At 43.8% G+C, this 18,524-nt stretch overlaps 1 long non-coding RNA gene across 1 annotated transcript in view; it reads right to left on the bottom strand.

The window, feature by feature from the left end:
• The window catches only part of LOC138288543 (uncharacterized), a 261,421-nt gene that overhangs the window by 15,203 nt on the left and 227,694 nt on the right, over window positions 1-18,524 (bottom strand). The window contains exon 5 of the long non-coding RNA XR_011202448.1: window positions 8,464-8,516. This is a non-coding gene — a long non-coding RNA (uncharacterized lncRNA). The remainder of the gene's footprint in view (window positions 1-8,463; window positions 8,517-18,524) is intronic.

An 18,524-nucleotide genomic window follows, 5' to 3' on the forward strand; every position in this document is an offset into this window, starting at 1 on the left:
TGAAGACTTTCAAGGCCTTAGATGTAGTAGTGGTCTCTGAAGTGTAGTAGAGGAAGACCACAACACACAATGTGTAGTAGAAAACTACCAGGACATACAAGGTAGGGTTATCGTGGTTTATTTTCCTCGTCCCTGCATGTGTCCGCTCCGCATCTTCCCCTTTTCCTTTCTGCCCCCTCCCTTTCCTGTTCCAGCACTCGCCCCTCGCAGGACATCTTACTGTCTTTGCGGTCCTAGCGCCCTCTGGTCACAGTTATGGGTTTAACCAGTGACACTACATCCCCCTGCTTGCACAGATGTGTTTGTTTCGGGACTTCGTCTATTCTATTTCTTCTATGAGCCATGCAGGCATGTGACGAGCATCCTGAAGTCGACTTGCTGAGGTGAGGGGTGTAGGTTCCCCAACAACCGAAGAGCTGACGAGACCTGGTGTCGAGGCTAACGTGGGAACATCCTCTGTGGCATCGCTGTCCCCTCCTGACGTTGCTTCTTTGGGTGGTGCGTTGCATTTCTTGAAGTGGGCAATGTTCAGAATCACCCTCTTATCCTCCAAAGCAGCAATAACCATTGTGCCTTTTTGTCTTATTACTTGCAGTGGGTGCTTGTGATATCAACTGTCTGATTTTCTCCTTTGTTCTCGTCTGATGAGTACCCAATCTCCTTCACAGGTTGTTGTCCGTTCAGCCCTCCGACGCTTGTCCGCATATACCTTCATTTGTACTTTCTTGGTTCTGCCCATCTCTGCTAGTTCGTTGTGATCAGTGGCTGTCCGTACCCAATGAGTTGAGTTTTCCCAGATGGGTATTCTGGTATGCACAGTACGGCCGAGCATGAGTGGCCAGAAATTTGTTTGTGTGGTTTGGTATGCCCTTAGGACTACATTCAGTGCTGCCTGGACATCCCTTCTGGCCAGTTCAGCTGTTGCATGGTCTTCAGAGTGACCATGAACCTCTCCACCATCCCGTTGGCCTGGGGCCATAGGGGGGTGATTCTTCGATGTCTGAAACGGAGGTGTCTGGCAAATTCGGCAAACTCTTGACTATTGAACGGAGGGTCGTTGTCAGTCTTGACTACTTCTGGGATTCCCCATGCTGCAAAAACTTCATCCAGTATTGGTATGGTAGTGGCTGCCCTGGCGGGCGATATTTGTTGTGCGATTGGGAATCAGGAATATTCATCCATTATAACTAGAATGTATTTGCCGGACTGTAGTGGGCCAAAGAAGTCTGCTGCCACTTGTTGCCAGACTCTGTCTGGTATTTTAGACATTTGTAGTGGCACTGGAGGTTCTTCTCCGCTGACCAGCTGGCACTGTGGACAGTCTTTTAGTGTAGTTTCAACCATCACATCCAGGGAAGAGAACCAGACATGCTCCCGTAGGGCTCTTTGTGGCTACTATGCCTTGATGTCCCTCATGAGCCAGGTTAACCACCCATTGGCATAGACTCTTTGGGATGACAATTTTTTTTTAAAATCTGAGCAGTAGACCATCCTCTGCAACGGACAGTTCATCCTTTACGTGTTGAAAGGAGGTTAGCTCCCTGAGGTCCACGAGTTGATTGTTTTTGGGCTCCTCCATGTGGCCCCACCCGTTCGTTCTTATGCGCTGCGTTACGTCTTGTAGTGTGTCATCCGCTGTAGTTACCTCAATTATGGCTTCAAGGGGGACTGCCTGTGGTCTTGCTTGAGCAATGACGAAGTTAATGTATTCCTCTGCTAGTGATGGTTTAGTTGCCTAGTATGCTCTGGAGCGTCGTGACATGTAGTCTGCTGGATTCACTGCTTTTCTGGGCTTATGTATGATGGTGTACTTGTATTCTTGCAGCTGAATGCCCCACCGCTCAATCCTGGGGGACATTTTGGCTCGGGATTTACGAATATGGTTATCAATGCTTGATGGTCTGTAATGAGTGTGAAGCGTTTCCCATATATGAATATGTGAAAATGCTTGCAAGCCCAGACAATGGCCAGACTCCTTTTCCAGCTGAGGGTATGCACTCTCAGAGCCAGTCAAGATGCCGCTGGCATATGCTACTATGTGTCTTTGATCGCTGTCTTTGTCATACTAACTTAGGATGGCCCCAAGTCCCACCGGATTTGCATCTACGGTGATCTCAGTCGATTGAAGTATGCCAGATTGCTGGCTGCCTCAACAGTGTCCTTGATCGCATTAAATGCTTGATCACATCTTGCTGATCACCAGAAAGGTTGACCTTTTTTGGTTAGCTCTGAGAGGATAGCTGATGGTAGCGTAGTCCTTGATGTACTGGGCGCAGTAGCTCCTGCACCCTGGGGGTGGGGGGGGGGGGGGGGGTCAGTGAGGGCCTTGACTTTCTCAGGGTCTGGCCTCATCCCATCACCTGAGAAAATTTGTCCAATTGAATTTGAGTGTGGACCTGTGAAACTCGCACTTGTCCTTATTAAGGGTTAGGTTGGCCTCCAGAAGTGCCTGACATGCCTGATCCAGGGCTTTGTCATGTTCTTTGACCGTGGCTCCAAATATAAGGATGTTGTCACTATAGTTATGGGCTTTGGGAATGTGCAGAATTATTCTCCTGATCACTTCTTGAGATATCTCAGCTGCCGATGATCTGTCAAAGCTGTTTGTACCGAAATAGCCCTTGATGCGTTGAAAATGTGGTGCTGTAGCGTGAACTTTCGCGGAGCTCGAGCAGGTGATAGCCCTTGTTTAGATCCAGCTTTGAGAATACCTTTGCCTCATTGAGTAGCGTGATCACGTCCCTGATGTGGGGTCCTGGATGTCTTTCCCGTTCAATGGCTGTGTTTGGAGCTCTCATATCCACACATAGGTGCACTTTCCGCCGGATCCTCTTTTAGGCACCACCACCACCAGGGACACCCACAGGGTGGGTCCCCCAGTTCTTTCTATGATGTCGCCCTGAGGAGGTCTCTCAATTCGTCCTCAACTGCTTGTTTAAGGTGAAGGGGTATCTTCCTAGGATGCTGAGCCACTGGTGTTATTTGTTCATTTATATGCAGGCAGACTTTGAAGTGGGCCAACTTCCCTAGTCCCATTAATAGTTTTGGAAACCTGCATACCATGTCCGATTCATCCTCCACTCGCTATAATATCTCCACCAGCCTCAGTTGTTCATCTGTGGGTAAACTGAGGAGGAAATCCGCTTCTGGGCCTTCAGTCACATGAATCTGAGCTTGTATTGTCCTATCTTTGTAGGTGAGAGAAGTCTGAATTTGCCCTGAACATGGCAGAGGGTCTTTGGACATCCACGTATAGACCTGCACAACTGCTTTGTGTAGTTTTGACTTCGGGTTCATCCTATTGTACTCTGTGACACTGATGTAATTAAGGGATGCACCACTGTCTACTACAAGTATAGTGGAATGTGTTCCCATTCGGAAATGCACCCTCGGTATTTCTTTATTCTGTCTTGGTCAGCGACCATGCAAATGTACTCCTCACTGTCTTGTGAGATTGGTGAGAGAGATCGTGATTCACGGGAATCCGAGCGTCTTGATTCGTAGGTGTCATGCAAGTGTTGGCTTGCCCTGGATGAGCTGGTGGAGCGATCTCATCAGTCATGCACAGCCTTCGTATGGTGATGAGACCTAGGCTCCCAGGATTTCTGCTGTATGCTCTTTGTGAGGCTTGGCACACCTTTTCGAAGTAGTTTTCTTTGCCACAGTGGCGGCACTGTTGACCCAACGTGGGACACTGATCAGTGAGCGGGAAGTCTTGGCCACAGCAATAGCATTTCAGCTGGGACTCTCTTTGGCCCCATTTATCGGGGCTGTGGCGACATCCTGTTTGTCAGGGATATTTTGTGGATTTCTGTATCGTCTGGCGTTCTGGGGACTGGCGTTCTTTCTGTCAGGAATAAGGCCATGCGTGGTCCAGGTACTGCCTAAAAGTCCGCTGCGCTGCTCTGTGGTGCTTTATGCGCACCACTTGTCATCCCCTCTTGTTCCAAAGGTGGCCATCAGAGTCGTCTGCTCTGTGGCAAAGCTCATAGAGCTGCAGGTTCAGGACATTGGTGGACAAGATGCACTTATCAGTGCTATTCCATGAAGGGACTACAATTCCCATGTTTTTAGAGGCAGCAGCCATCTTGGGGTGTGGCAGGCCTATAAAGCCCAGCCACACCCAAGCACGTTGCTCACTATTTTGAAGACTTTGATGCAGTCAGACCACGTGGGGGCTTCTCTGAAGAAGAGCAGAGTTCATGCATGGCAGAGGGCCATCCAATCAAAGTATCCTTATTTACCTGGTGAATTCAAAAACAAGTAGGTCGTACTTGTAGCGGTAAGGCCTAGATGAATCCAATTTTGGAGTCAGTCATTACTTCCAGAAGTAAGGCGCCCCTTAGCACAACGAGCAAAGCGTTTTCAGTTTCCAGAGTACAGCGGCCTTGGCGTGACGATCAAAGGTGTTTCAGAGCACAGATGTAAAGCGCTCTAGGCACGGCAATTCAAACGCTTCAGTCCACAGGTGTAAATTGCTTTTGGCACGGCAATTCAAGCGCTTCAGTCCACAGATGAAAAGCGCTCTTGGCACGCCAATTCAAGCGCTTCAGTCCACAGATGAAAAGCGCTCTTGGCACGGCAATCAAAGCGCTTCACTCCACAGGAGTGAGAGCCTCTTGGCACAACAATCAAAGTGATTCAGGCCACATGAGTAAAGTGCCCCCTTAGCATAACGAGCGTAGTGCTTCAGGCAAGACAAGTAAAAGCGCTTCCTGGTATTATAAGTAAAGCGCTTCAAGTTCAATGAGTAAAAACTTTTCGGCCTATATAGTTGTGAATGTGAAAGTATTTTTGGAGATAAGCAAATCAGTTTTCATTGTTTTTTGGAAAGCAAAATATGTGAAAAGCATATTTAATTCTTTGAGATTTTCTAGGTCATGATCAAAGGTTTATGTTATGAATGCATAGATGTTACAGGACTGATATTCTGAGTATGATCATAGTCCAAAGCTCTTACCATCACTTGGTTCTGAGGTCGTAGTTTATTCTTGTTCCGTGATTCAAAGAAGGGGCTTTGCCCTCATTTCAAAAGGGGTCTCCATCTGATATCGGAGACGCATTTAGTCAAGAGTCTATTGATGAGTTATATTTCTATGAATGAGTAAGTGCATATTTGTTCTAACCTTTTCTTTTCAGATCTCTCTCCCTGCTGTTCCCTACCCTAATTCTCTTCCCCCCGACTGGCTTCATCAGAACTCTGTGCTATAATAGCTTTCTAAGTTGGTGACGCCGGAAGGTGGGCCTTTTGTTCAGCAATGTGCAGATCCAGAGGAAAAGACACTGTGACACCCTCTGACAATTTTGAAGCCTGAATGCCTGTTCTTGTTTCTTTATCTTTCCTACTTCCATTTTCTTTGCGTGTTCCTGGCTTGATCGTTGACCCTCGTCATTTCTTCTATGTCATCCAATAAGTATTGTTTAAGAGGCGTCTGTGCAGGAACTCGGATTGGCATCCTTCAATGATCCGCAGACGAAGAGCATCTTCCGTTGGGAACGTGTCAAAAGCGCAGTATCAGGCTAGGAGTTTTAGTCGCGAGTTTAACTCCCTCACAGACTCATCCTTCTCCTGAGATACTAGGTTGAACCTTTAGCCTTCATAGTCTATGTTCCTTTTGTGAAGACATTTCCTGTTAAGCACCTTGCGGACCCCTGAATACGATGATGCTGTGTCTGTTGGCAGCTCCTTGATGACCTGCCCAACCTCTTTACCAATGAGGTTGCATAGCACAATGAGCTGTTGCACAGGATCAGTAACTTGTGATCCTTTCATGAAGTTTTCGAAGTCTTCTAACCAGTCCTGCCAGTGGAGGCCCATGCCTCCTCCTGACACAAGGACGAGCAGTTCCGGCGGGTGCAGGAATGAAACCCACAATATGATGGGTCTGTACATGTTGAGCGCCACGGATACAGTCCCATCCATTTTCTGGCCTGTGCGTCGTGTTGAGCCTGGTGACGTGGACATGTCATGTGTCAACGATACTGTCAGCCAGTCATGTGTGAGGGAGGTGACTGGGGGGCAGAGTTATGGTCTTAGTGATTCACTGGCAGCGTTGCGGTGCTTCTGCACAGTTGTATGCCCCCTCTGCTCCCTCCTGTGAGCTTGTATGTCTTTACAGTGAGTCTTCTGTGTATGGACGCCTGACTTCAAAATAGCCTCCCCCTAGTTCTTGCAGCTCATTGGCTGAGCTGACTGACTTCAAAATGCTCACCAGGAAGACTTAAATCTTACAAGATTCATTGTGAGATTTGGATCGAATGCTGCAGAGGCTGTGAAATCGGACCTCTTACCTCCTGTTGGGCGCTGATGCCGGAGATGTAATGCGACAAGTGGAGGTAGGTGGGGTGGGCTCCCAGTGCCTCCTCCTGGAATATGGAGTGTACTCAGCGCGATCAGGGTGGACTCCCGATTTCGCGATATGGTAGTGATGGCGATACGCTGCGGACCGCGCTGCGTGTAGATGCACCCGGGGTAGGCTTCAGGTGTCGCGTATGCTTTGTTTTACCTTCGTCTCCAGTTGACGTGTAGTGGAGGAAGACCACAGCACACAACATATAGTAGAAGACCACGACACACAAGGTAGGGTTATCTTTGTTTATTTCCTTCTTCCCTGCATGCGTCCGCTCCCAGTCTCCCCCTTTTCCTTTCTGCCTCATCGCTTTCCTGTTCCGACACTCGACCCTCATAGGACCTTGTATTGTCCTCGAGGTCCTAGCGCTCTCTGGTCGTGGTTACAGGTTTAACCACAACACTACAGTCTCCTGTTAGGAAGTGGTGTACCCTGATATGTTTCTCTGTCCTGTGGAAGAGAGGGCACTCCATCACCACAGCACTCTGGATCTATAGTTCTACTTGCTATCTTACCCTCTCCCCTGCTTGAAATAGTGCTCTAGAAAAGTGAAGTCCTAAGGTAGCCCCTTATCCTTATTGTCTTGGGTGTATAGGGATTGGTTCCTATATGAAAGGGTTATATTAGTACTGCAATCCTGTGCTGAGGCAGCCACTGTGTCGCATCCTTTTATAGGATCATACATGCTGCTTTTTTTTCCACTCTTCTCATGGCAGCTGCCCAGTGTGAAGAGGCCTTGGTTCAAAGGTAGAGACCCTCCTATAAGACTAATGTGCCAGCCCCTCAAATCTGAGGATACCGCTTTGGCAAAGGAGGTCTGCTACCTTGCCTGCCTGTAAACAGTGCTGCTTTACCCAGGGGAGACAATGGGTCCCAGGCACAAACAATGCCAAGGGATACAGCGCTGGACTAAGATAACTTGTCAGTGGCATATTGGTATATCCTGTATCCCAGAAGAACCATTCCACACCTGACCCAGAAAGGCGAGCTACAGAATACCCTGGGACCTCAGGCAGTAAGGGACTGATAACGGGAGAAGTTATGGGGCCCAACCACACCAAAGTACCACCTGTCCTGGTTGAGAAGTGCAGCAAGATCCACTCCATCACACTTGCACTTATCAGTAAGTTCACGTACACACAGTACTGTTGGGTTTATTAAATATATATACGTTCTAGCTTAGGGCCACTCCCCCATACATATGTGTGAATGTTCTCTCAAGATCCCTCTGATGCAACACGTATGCTAGAGCTATTAGTATTACAGAAGGCACCATATAACCCTCTTCTGTAATACCATGTTGCCCCGGGGCACACAAAGAAAGCGCACACCCCTTTGTCCTCCTGGAACACTTGACATAATACTGCCCAAGGTGCACTTCAGTTCTGGGGCAAAGAAGGCAGCAGACATGCTCATAAGAGCCCACAGTGAAAATTATGCCTGTCCAGTTATCCTACAGGAAGCTCCAGGACTCAAGTGCACTTGGTGCAGTCCACCAGAAGAATGACAGGACTTTAGTAATTGTGGGTTATGTTAGTCAGAATTTACATCAGTTATTAAGCAAACTGTACTGCTGCAGACTTCTTACGAAGAAAAATCACAAGAGTGTAGACAGAATAAAGGAGCCTTCAAGTTTAAACTGAAGCAGACGTTCTTTGCAACTACCCACCCCAAGTATGCCCCTAGCACCCCACTCCTCTCTCATGCTTTACCCTAAAAGATATGCTAACCTGAATGATGGAGTTTTATTGTGCGCGTCAATACTGAAATCTTGTCTGCACGAAAGTTAAAACTATTTGGCTTTGCCAAGGCGACTTTGATGTGGAGTTTAAAATGAGATCTGTAAAGAGTTTTAAAAAACGTGTCTATTTTATGTTGCCTGTCTGATTTCAGTGCAACCCCATTTGCTTCATTTTTGCATTATTTCACACAGACTATTATTTGCACGGTACAATAGTTTAAGTTTAAAAAATAAATGTGTATACAATTGAAATGACTGCAATAATACATTACAGATTTAAAATATGTACAGTGATTAGGGGATACATTTGATGGGCTGGCAGTAGTAGGCGCACACAAGCACGGTGATAAATTTGAAGATTTAATACATTACCTAATTTATATCGTCCATTCGGTATTCTCCTAAGGTATTCACTTTTCATTCTTCTTAAAACAGGACGAAGAAAAACAAACAAAACAGAAAATTACTACAACTTTAGAAACTCTACAAGACAACACATATTGACGTTAAATTATTTTACATATTTCATTATAAATTCCATCCATTGTACCAGGTGACAAAAGTTTTTTCCATGAACAGACAGAAAATGCAAATTACTTTTTATATAAAAGTAGTCTTTTTACTATTTTTCCCTATGTAAAGTAATTAAATGCCAATCCAAATTCGAATGTCACAAATACATAGAGTGGATAAGACTAGTAAGGCTGGCTCTCCACGTGGATTTACAGTTTCAATGTTATTCTTCCACAAACACAGATAATAAGACATGGCACTGCACACTAAAACATCTCCATTATTTGTTCACCTATGTAGTGCCAATTGTGGCCCAGGTGGAGGGCAGGCCTCGACTCAACCCGTAATTGCTACTCTCCAAGACAGTTCTGTAAGTATGAAAAAAATAGCTGTTTGTATATGCTTCAAACGCCACATTGCAAAATAAGCCTCAATAAAACAAGTGAAGTAGACCTTTTCAATCATACAAAGTGATGTATTTAAGGTAGTACCCATAAAAACACATGAAAAATAAAAATATATAAAATTAAAGGTTACACAGACATTTAATATAGCATATTTACTTCACTTGTAAGCCCCTAGTAAAGTGCACTAGGTGTGTCCAGGGCCTGTACATTAAATGCTACTAGTTGGCCCACAACATTGATTGTGTGACCCACTTATGTAGCCTTTTAAAACATACCTCAAGTCTGCCATTGCAGAGCTTGTGTGTGAAGTTTTAAGCTGAAATTTCAACCTGGCAATGTAAACCATCTACCTAGCGCAAACCTTCCTTTTTATTTCATGTGTCACCCCCAGGGTAAGCACCTGGACAGCTCAGAGGGCAGTGTGCAAGGTACTTAAAAGCAGGAGATGTACTTTTAGGTTTTACATGTCCAGGTAGTGAAAAACCCGTAAATTTGTTATTCATTACTGCAAGGCCCATCTCTCCAATATGAGAAGGACTTCCACTCTGTTGGACTGCACCCTGCTGGACTCCTGCTTTACTGTGCTGTGCTGACCTGATGCTTGCTGTCCTCTGCCTGGGTGAGAAGGACTGGACCTGCATCACTTGAACCCGAAACCCAGTGTGAGTCCAAGGTCTAGTTGGCTGGCCTCCTGATCTAAAGGCTCAGGGACATAACAGACTTTCGTCCACCCTGCTTCTGCACCTGGACTCTGCCCTCTGAGAGTCTAACCTGCCAAGTGGTGTCACCCCAGTAATGCACCCTTAAAACTGGGCAAAAGGTGCTTGCCAGCAGAACAGACATCCTCTCTGCTGAGCGACGCATCCTCAGGCAGAACTGACATCACCACAGCTGCATGGATTGGACCGTCACAAGAGACTTGCATCGCTGCTGCATCCCGAAACTTGGCTTTAGCGCATTGCCTTTGGGACTGACACTGCACAACACTTGTCTGGAACAGCTACTTGCTTCCCTCATCAATGGCATTCTCAAAGCCAAAGGCTCCGCATCTCAGCTTCACCAGTCATTGGAACCTATACATTGCCTCAACTGCACAAGGAATCCCCAACATCGGCATTCAGATTGCAAGCACTGTTAATTGGGGCTTCAACGCTGACAGAATAGGACCTTGCAACACAGACTCACCGCATCTCGGAACCGATCGATTGCCTCGGATGTGCGATGCATCTTTGAAACAAATTCATCCCACGCTTTGCAACCCAGTTTTGAGGTACTATGTTTAGCCAGCCTAACTGGGTCCCTGTAGCTGACCCATGCTCCATCATAGTCAGCCTGAAATTGTGACTATCTCGGTCCGGCGCACCCAGATAGCCCCAATAGTGCCTTGTGCTTCTTGGCCCTATTTTTACTTAAAACTTTTAAATAAATTAACTCCGGTTTTACTGATTGGATTTTTGTTATTCTGGACTTGGTTTATTTATTAGAATCTACTCAAATTTCCTGACTCTGTTGTGGACTCCTTTTGTGGTATGTTTTCACTGTTTTGCTATTTAAAGTGTTTCACAAATACTTTACCAAAACAAAAAAGTACACTGTTCCAAAGTAGTCATACGTCCACTAGGCACTGCTATATATAGAAGCAGGAGCCCTCACACATTCATTAGATGTCATGCTTCATCATAGGGCTTGCTCCTCGTCATACTGGCACTGCAATATCTGACGGGCCCCACAAGGGGGCTCTTTGCCGGAAATCTTTACTGGCAATCTGTGCCGTGGTTGGAGCAAGTAGGGATAAATTTAAACCTACGGGCAAGGAAAAAGCTAGAGAGCAAAAAAAGAGAAAATTGGCTCGGGAACCTCCAAAACCTATATTTTATTGATCAAGGCAGGGTCCCGGTCAAGATTAAAATTACTGCAGAGTGAGAAGGAGATCATGCTCCCACACTCTACCAAAAAACAAGAAAATGGAAGAAGGAACTTACTTCAACCACTAGAGAAGGCCAACATGCTTCACGCCTAAAAAAGGTCCTAACGGGTCAACTAGCGCTTCATCAGGACCACACACAAAAGACTTCTCTTAAGCTACAGTGAAAATTACATTGTGTCAAAAAGATGTATGTAAAAAAAAATGCATTAACTTACTCAAAAAAGCTACATATGAAATAGTCAGGATAGAACAACACCTGGGAAAGAAGACAAAATATATGGACCACCCAATTTTAGGATCCACAAACAAATGCAAAAATACATCGAATATGTGTAGAAAGTATTAAAAGTGACATGGCACTCAGTGCTAACGTGCTGCCATGCTTGGCGGAAAAAGAATATTCAAGCGCATCACTGCTTACCATCCTCAAATAGGGACGGGGCTCCATGGGAACAAGCGTACCATAGGCCTGTCGCTGTATCTACATAAGTACAGGAAAAATGTTGAATAATACTGTAAAACAAACACATACTCGGAGTCAACTCAGAGGTAATTGAGTTAATGATAGTATAATGGTGTGTAAGCTAATGTTGATACACGTATAAAAATACACAGACTAGGAATATTTGGTAGGTTGGTAATCTCAGGTGAGGCACAGTCGCTTCACTAGCCCCTACATCTGTATCAACCTCATGTATCAGCGGAAACGCAGGCTGGACCAACTAAAATATAGGGGCAAAACAATCTTGGATGTTTGCTGTATGTCTTCGCTCTATGTGAGTGTTTATCAATTGACAGTAAAGAGACCATCTCTAAAGAGAAAGAAAATTGTTTTGCAATCTAGACTAGATATACAATAAATCAGCAAAAGTGCTTACATGATCGAAAAACTCAGGGAATACATCGGAAATCCAAAGGGCGCCATCTTCCGCCCATGGAAATATCTATTTGGCCGATATGAGGTTACTCAAAGTGCAAAAAAGGGGAGGGAGCCCCGTGGGAGCAGTGTTACTCACAGTTTCAGCAGACAGTCCGTGCCTGGAGACCTACCCCGGGGCTGCGTTCCCGGAAAGCGAAAAGAGAACGCAGCCAGCAAGTCAAATAGAAAAGTCATGGCACGGGCACCCAATCAGCAAAGGTGCTCAATGGCAGAGATCGCACTCTTTAGATACAGGAAACGGAGAAAGAACCATATCCCTGAGTCGGGGGGAAAAAAAGATATAAACTACAGACTAAGGCCGTTTGGTAGAAAGGAAAAGAAAAACACATTGTCGCCCGGTTATAGGAGCGACAGAAAATTATTTATACAAAAGACACATACACTAGCATTAGTAATAAAAATGCAGACAAAGTGTCTGTATAAATCACGTAAAGTCCAATGTTGAAAACACACTAATATATCAGACAATAAAGGTTGTATTACCAAAAAAGCATATTGAAGTCTGAATTAGTGAAAAATGGAAATAGAGACACTGTTTATAATCCACCACAAGAAGGACCGTGTGGAAGTCATGTGGGGTAGGGTATGTCAAAAGTGTCAAGTGACAAAGGTGTTCTATGAGGAGGCTCAACTTTCTGGACTGTGATATGATGGCGATTTCAATCTGTCAGGGACTCAGTGTACCATAAGCAAGGAACCCATCAGGTAATAGTAGGGAAGCTCATCCATGGGATATCATCATTCAATCCGTGGACGTGGGTCCCCAGTTTAAACACCCAGCATTGCTGTCTTTCTAATAGAGATTTAGATATATGTTTAGGAGTATCAAGGACTAACCACCACATTCATCAGGGGTGTTTATATCAAGATAGTGGACACTAAGTTTGGTTGTGGAACCTCCACATCTAATGTTGCTGCGGTGCTCGTTAATCCTAACCTTCACTGGTCTTGTGGTCATTCTAATATACCATAAATAACAGGGACAAGTAATCATGTAAATGCAGTTACAGGTACTGCAATTAGTGTGTTTTTAAAAAGCACCAACTGCCAATAGGTTGCAGGTCTAGGCTATTGACCTGTTTGGTAAGTGAACAAACGTTACAATTGCCACATGGATGATGACCAACTATAGGTGGGAGTCGCCATAGCGTCATCTGCTTTAATTCTGGATGGGCTGTCACTGCTCCGGTGTGCACGACCAAGTCCTTAATATTATGCGTCATTTTAAAGGCAAACAAAGGTTTAGGTAGTGATACCCCATCACTTCGGAGTATCAACCATCAGTTGTTAAGTTTTTTCAAGGTATTGGACAATGGTGTGTACGCAGAAACACAAGTAAGGCTAATGTCAGTGTCCTTGGATTCAGTTGTCAGTAATGTCTCTCTATGATTGATGCGTGCCCGTTTTTGGGCTGTATTGATGGTTTGGTATGGGTAATGTCTTTCATGCAGCTTTGCTGAAAGATCATGGGCTTGTGAGTCAAAGGCCGAAAAAAGAGACTGGGGTACCATCACCTAAAATGGTTTAAATTTCCATGTACACTTCTATGGCTGGCAGGCCAAAGTCAAATTGTCATGTTGGAGTTTGAGGAGCCGTTCCTCTAACCAGAGCTTGTACACGGTCCTGACTTGAGAGGGGCTGTTGGGTGTAATGCCATTAGGGAATTTCTAGAGATGAGAAAATTAAAAGTGACAGTTTGGGCTGTGATGTTATATAAGTAATCTCAAAGGCAGGTACAAGGGAAGTGTTGATGTACTGGGTGGCAGTTTCAGTAGTCTCTTTCAACTGTGAAACATTTTAATGGCCCCAAACTTCCGCTCCATAGAGGGAAGTATTTTCACATTGTGATTTGTATTCTCCTAGAGCCAGGGATACCAGATGCCACCTATCCTTTCCTTTATGCCAGGATGTTCCTCTTCTGGAAACATGAGGCTTCCATGAGGTACAAGATGAAAAACTGAAACCCAAATATGGGGTTTACGTCTAAAATGTATAACCATCATTAGTTATGTTTTTTGTCTTTATTAACCAATAATTGACTAGATCTTTTTGTTCATAATGCAGAGCTTCAGTATGACCAATATTAAGTTTGTGTTTTGCAATTGTGGGATACTATGCAACCTTTTAACCCGTCTTTCCACCTGCCTGCTTTAACACTTAGGCTCTGCTAATATTCCCAGATCTGGCTGCCCTGAAACTATGATGATATCATAGCACGTGTATGTATAGTGTTAGCAACTGTAGTTATGGTTTGTAGGTTTAACTCTGAGAAAGGATAGTTTGGTTAGGTAATACTTTTGGTACAGTTTGCAGAACCTGCTTTTGGCAGAAATGTGTGCAATCCAGCTACATTTTTATTCAAAAGTTGTATTGATTGATAGGGGAGTAACGGTTTTGGGGAGTGTTCAAAAATAGCATTTTGCATTTCAGTCCTGTAAGAATGTATGCTCTTCGCTGTAGCTAAACAGAACTGCACCAAATAAGATATGAAGATGTAAATGTACTTTGGTGTAAATCCATTTAGCAGTTTGAGGTATATATACACATTTCAAAAGAGGTTTCTGGGAGTTTTGAAAAGTTAACCTTTGTATAATTGCACTATTAGGGAAAGGATAAATTACTAACGTGGAAACCGATTGGGTGGTCAAAATTAAACACGGACATCCGACAGAAAAGTTCTTTGGACCTTAGCAGAATCAGGGTGGCCATACCCCTCCCCTGCCCTAACTCACAGGGAGGGCTGTGGCGATCACCAGAGGGGAGGAAATAATTTGCTGCAAGAAAAGAAAGGTTTTACTTAGCCAAGGATTTTATAAACAGTCCACAATGTGCACTTTGTTCAGCGCAAATCATAACAATGCATGTAGCTCCCTATTAACCAGCCCTAACAGAAATAATTTTAAAAATAACCCTACCCTGCATTTGGCATTCATTACAGTACACGCACTACACTGCATACACTCTCATCCCTTGTAACCAGTACTAGTTGTAGTAATGTTTTTCTACGCTTATATTTTTCTGCAAATAAATAATGATAAGTAATGATTTTTATGATGGATCCTATATGCAAATGCTGAATTGACATTAATGCACTTGAAACAAGTTTAACATGACTTACGTAAGTGAGTTTATTAATGTGATTTAGTTGTGCCACATTTTCACAAAATTGACATATTAGTCAATTAAGATGGGTGCTGTTCTGATGTTGCTCATTCACTCCTGCTCTTTCCCTTCACACATCATTACCCTGCGTATCTTCTCTCCCCACAGGCTCAGCAGAGTGAAGACAAAGTGATGTAACTGAATTTTCCTCGTGTGCATGCATTGTGAAAGAACTTTTGAGTGTTTAACTGCAGTGTTCCTCAAGGTCCTACTGTTGTACTTCTGTTGCTAGGCCTAGTTCATTTGCTTCTGTGAAGACCCATTGTTAGATGTTTCGTATTATTTTGCACACATCAGGAACGCAATAATAAAGAAGATTCCTGAATATTTTCTTAGAATGGGATAGTGCTTATAAATTTAACAGTGACTATGATTCCTCTGATTTTTCTAAAACTGCTTACTTGATCATGCCACAATGAAACCGTATTTAAATTATTTAGTAAGTTCACAGTTCTATGTAAGGATAATTAGAAGCTTCCCCCCTTCTAATCTGTCCACCCTCTGAATCCCAGAGTTCTCTGGTAAATTGTCTAGTATGGTCAATGCAGAGGCCCCAGCCTGACTTTCAAAACTCCCTCACAGAAGTCAGGGATAGGAAAATGGCCAGCTAGACAAATATGGAGTATATTGACTGCATACTGTCCTTGTCTGAGAATAATGGTATGCATGACTATTATAACCATGTAGGGACACATGAAGAGCAAACTAGAAGTTATGGGGAAAAGAGTTGGACATACATTGAAGAAAGTGCAGATTATATATCAGATGGACAGTCTCCGATATCACAGGCAAAAAAAAACAAAAAAAAATCATAGTGAAAGGAGACTGAACGATTCAAAGAAAAGGGATTGACACACGAGTACACTGATTAATGCCAGACCCAAAGGAGACAATGACATGAATTTCATGTTCTTATTACTGAGATTACTTGTATCTTTCTCTTATTGAGGTAGTGGTTGGTCCATAAACTGGAATAGACCAACCACTTCGGTGTCATTCTTCACACATTCTATACTATTGTTAGTTATTTTCTGCTTAGTTTCCATGAGCGGTCTGAGAATAGGATGAGTAGCTGAACGCTGTTATTCTTGTGTTATCTTCATACATTTCATAGAAGCTTCAGGCTGTAGAACATTTTCAACTCTCTCTTACGTGAAGCTTAGAGCTTCAGAGTTAGTTCTATATGGATTTGGCGTCTTAAGTTGAAGGTATGGGATTCAATTGTGATTCTGTGGCCAATATTGGTTTATTGAGGGTTCTTTTTTAGCAAGACCTAGGTAAAGTATTTTAGAATAGTTTAGCCAGGCCATCATGACAGATCTGGATGGCTCAAATCTACAATAGTGTTAGAAGATGGGTATTAACTCACGCAGTGTTGATGGCTGTAGTGTTTTTAAGCAAGTGTGAATTGATTCTGTGGATGGAGGGACGTTGGGAAGAAAATACTACACCTCTGTTGCTGTTTTTTTACGCCCAGGGTGCATTTATATCTTGAATGAATACCCCTGTTACGACATTTATGAATCCACTTCAGGTGCAACTTTTGTCTGCTATTTCCTGGTCCATCCAGGCCCATTTCTCATCAGTAGTTAGTGTGAGTGACCATTCATAAATCACCTGCAGCTGCACTGCTTGGAAATAGCAAGGGAAGCAGAGCCCCCATATTCAAATATTTAAGGGCCATCAGAACATTGAAAACACAGATCTTTGAACATACAAATATCACAATGATCTCGAGCTCACATGGAAAACTGCTATGGAGGCAATTTGGGATGGCATAAAAGAGTACAGCAATCTAGGAAATCTTATTTTCATGGTCTCTGAGCTTCCCTGCCTATATAGATATTTACTGTAGCAGTAAAGGCTATTAATATTTCATATCAGGAGATCTAGTTAGCCTCAAAAGGTTTTTGGAATTAGTTAGGGAAGTTAATCCTGAGATATTTCCCCTTACACTCTTAAATAAAAGGAGATATTTATGAGCCTATTTGTTCTGCAAAATAATTGTATCTAGCGCTTCACATACACTTAAATCAATGTAAAAGTTGAAAGGGCACTTTGAAAATGTGCAATTCATCAGAAAGTTATGAATAAATCTGTGAATCATGAACGGAGATGAAAAAGATAAACCTTTCCCCAGAAAAAGAAGGTTCCTTTGTATAAGCCTGGGGTAAAACGATATGCCTTGGCTTATCTGAACTTTGTGGCATTTTAAACATTCTGTAGCTAGAAGGTTCCAAGCAAAGGATTACTAAACGCTCTTAGTAGCTTGGGAAAGCAGATACCTACAACTGTGGAGAGAACAATTTAAATAAGGACAATTGGTCTAAGATGTCGCAGATGAAAGTTAAGAGGAAGACTGCAATAGAGAACGACTCTTCCAATAGGCTTCAGATGGAAAAACAACCGTTGTCTTTAGCACTGAAGCTACTGAAAGGTAGCATGATCCCATAGAAGATAGTCAGATTTCTATCCCACAGAAAGAAGTCAAACAATGTCCGAGGGACTTCAGTTTCTGTGGGACACCGTTTAAGGTGGCTTTGCGATATTCCATTTCTGATGGAGAACAAACACTGGGCCTGGCCACAAAAGGTTGAGCATCTGTGCCTGAGTTTGGATCTAGGTGAATCCTGTGGCATGGTTTCACCCTTATGATGCTTCTCTTTCAAAGTTTGTTAATAGCTACTGAGTACTCACATTATATCGTTTTAATATGTTGCTTAATAACCTGCATGTTAGGGCACACAGTTTTACTAATGGTATGCACCAACTACCTCTAAGGATATAAGCCAATAATGTATATTGTCTGGGCATACTGCCATAGGATACATTGTTTTCTAACAAAAAACTTTTTATGTGACTTGCATTTTGCCTGTAATAGCAAGATCTATTCACCAATCATCCTTAACCTGGGCTTTTGTACAAGCTCTGTCATCCATGCTGACTAAGATGCCAACCTGCCCAGCAACATACTACTATGCGACCAACCCAGCAACAGGTTCCTAAAAGGTCTCATCCAGCAATTGGTTGTCAAGCACTCTCGCCATCCTCACCTGGCAGTGCTGTATCCAAGCACAAAAGAATATGGCCCTCATTATGACATTGGCAGTAAATTCCGCTTACCGCCATGCTGACTGCCGCCAACATAACACCACCCCAGGCGGATAACCGCCAAGCATATGATGACACACATACCAATCCGTCACTATACAGCCACACACACACAAGCCCGCCAGCCCAAATGTTAGTGATAAACTGGCGGTAGCAAAACCCACACCGTTACGCCAACAGAACTACGCCCACAGCATTATGACCCACGAATCACAGTGGCGGACATTCAATGGCAGTAAATCATTGGTGGTACATACCGCCGCACTCAAAATACACACACTCAAACAAAACTACACCACAGTGGACAATTCAAACTACACACACCTGACACTCATATACACACACACCACACCCACACCACTATAAAACACAC

This window comes from Pleurodeles waltl, chromosome 4_1 (assembly GCF_031143425.1).
Source record: "Pleurodeles waltl isolate 20211129_DDA chromosome 4_1, aPleWal1.hap1.20221129, whole genome shotgun sequence".
Classification (NCBI taxonomy): Eukaryota; Metazoa; Chordata; class Amphibia; order Caudata; family Salamandridae; genus Pleurodeles; species Pleurodeles waltl.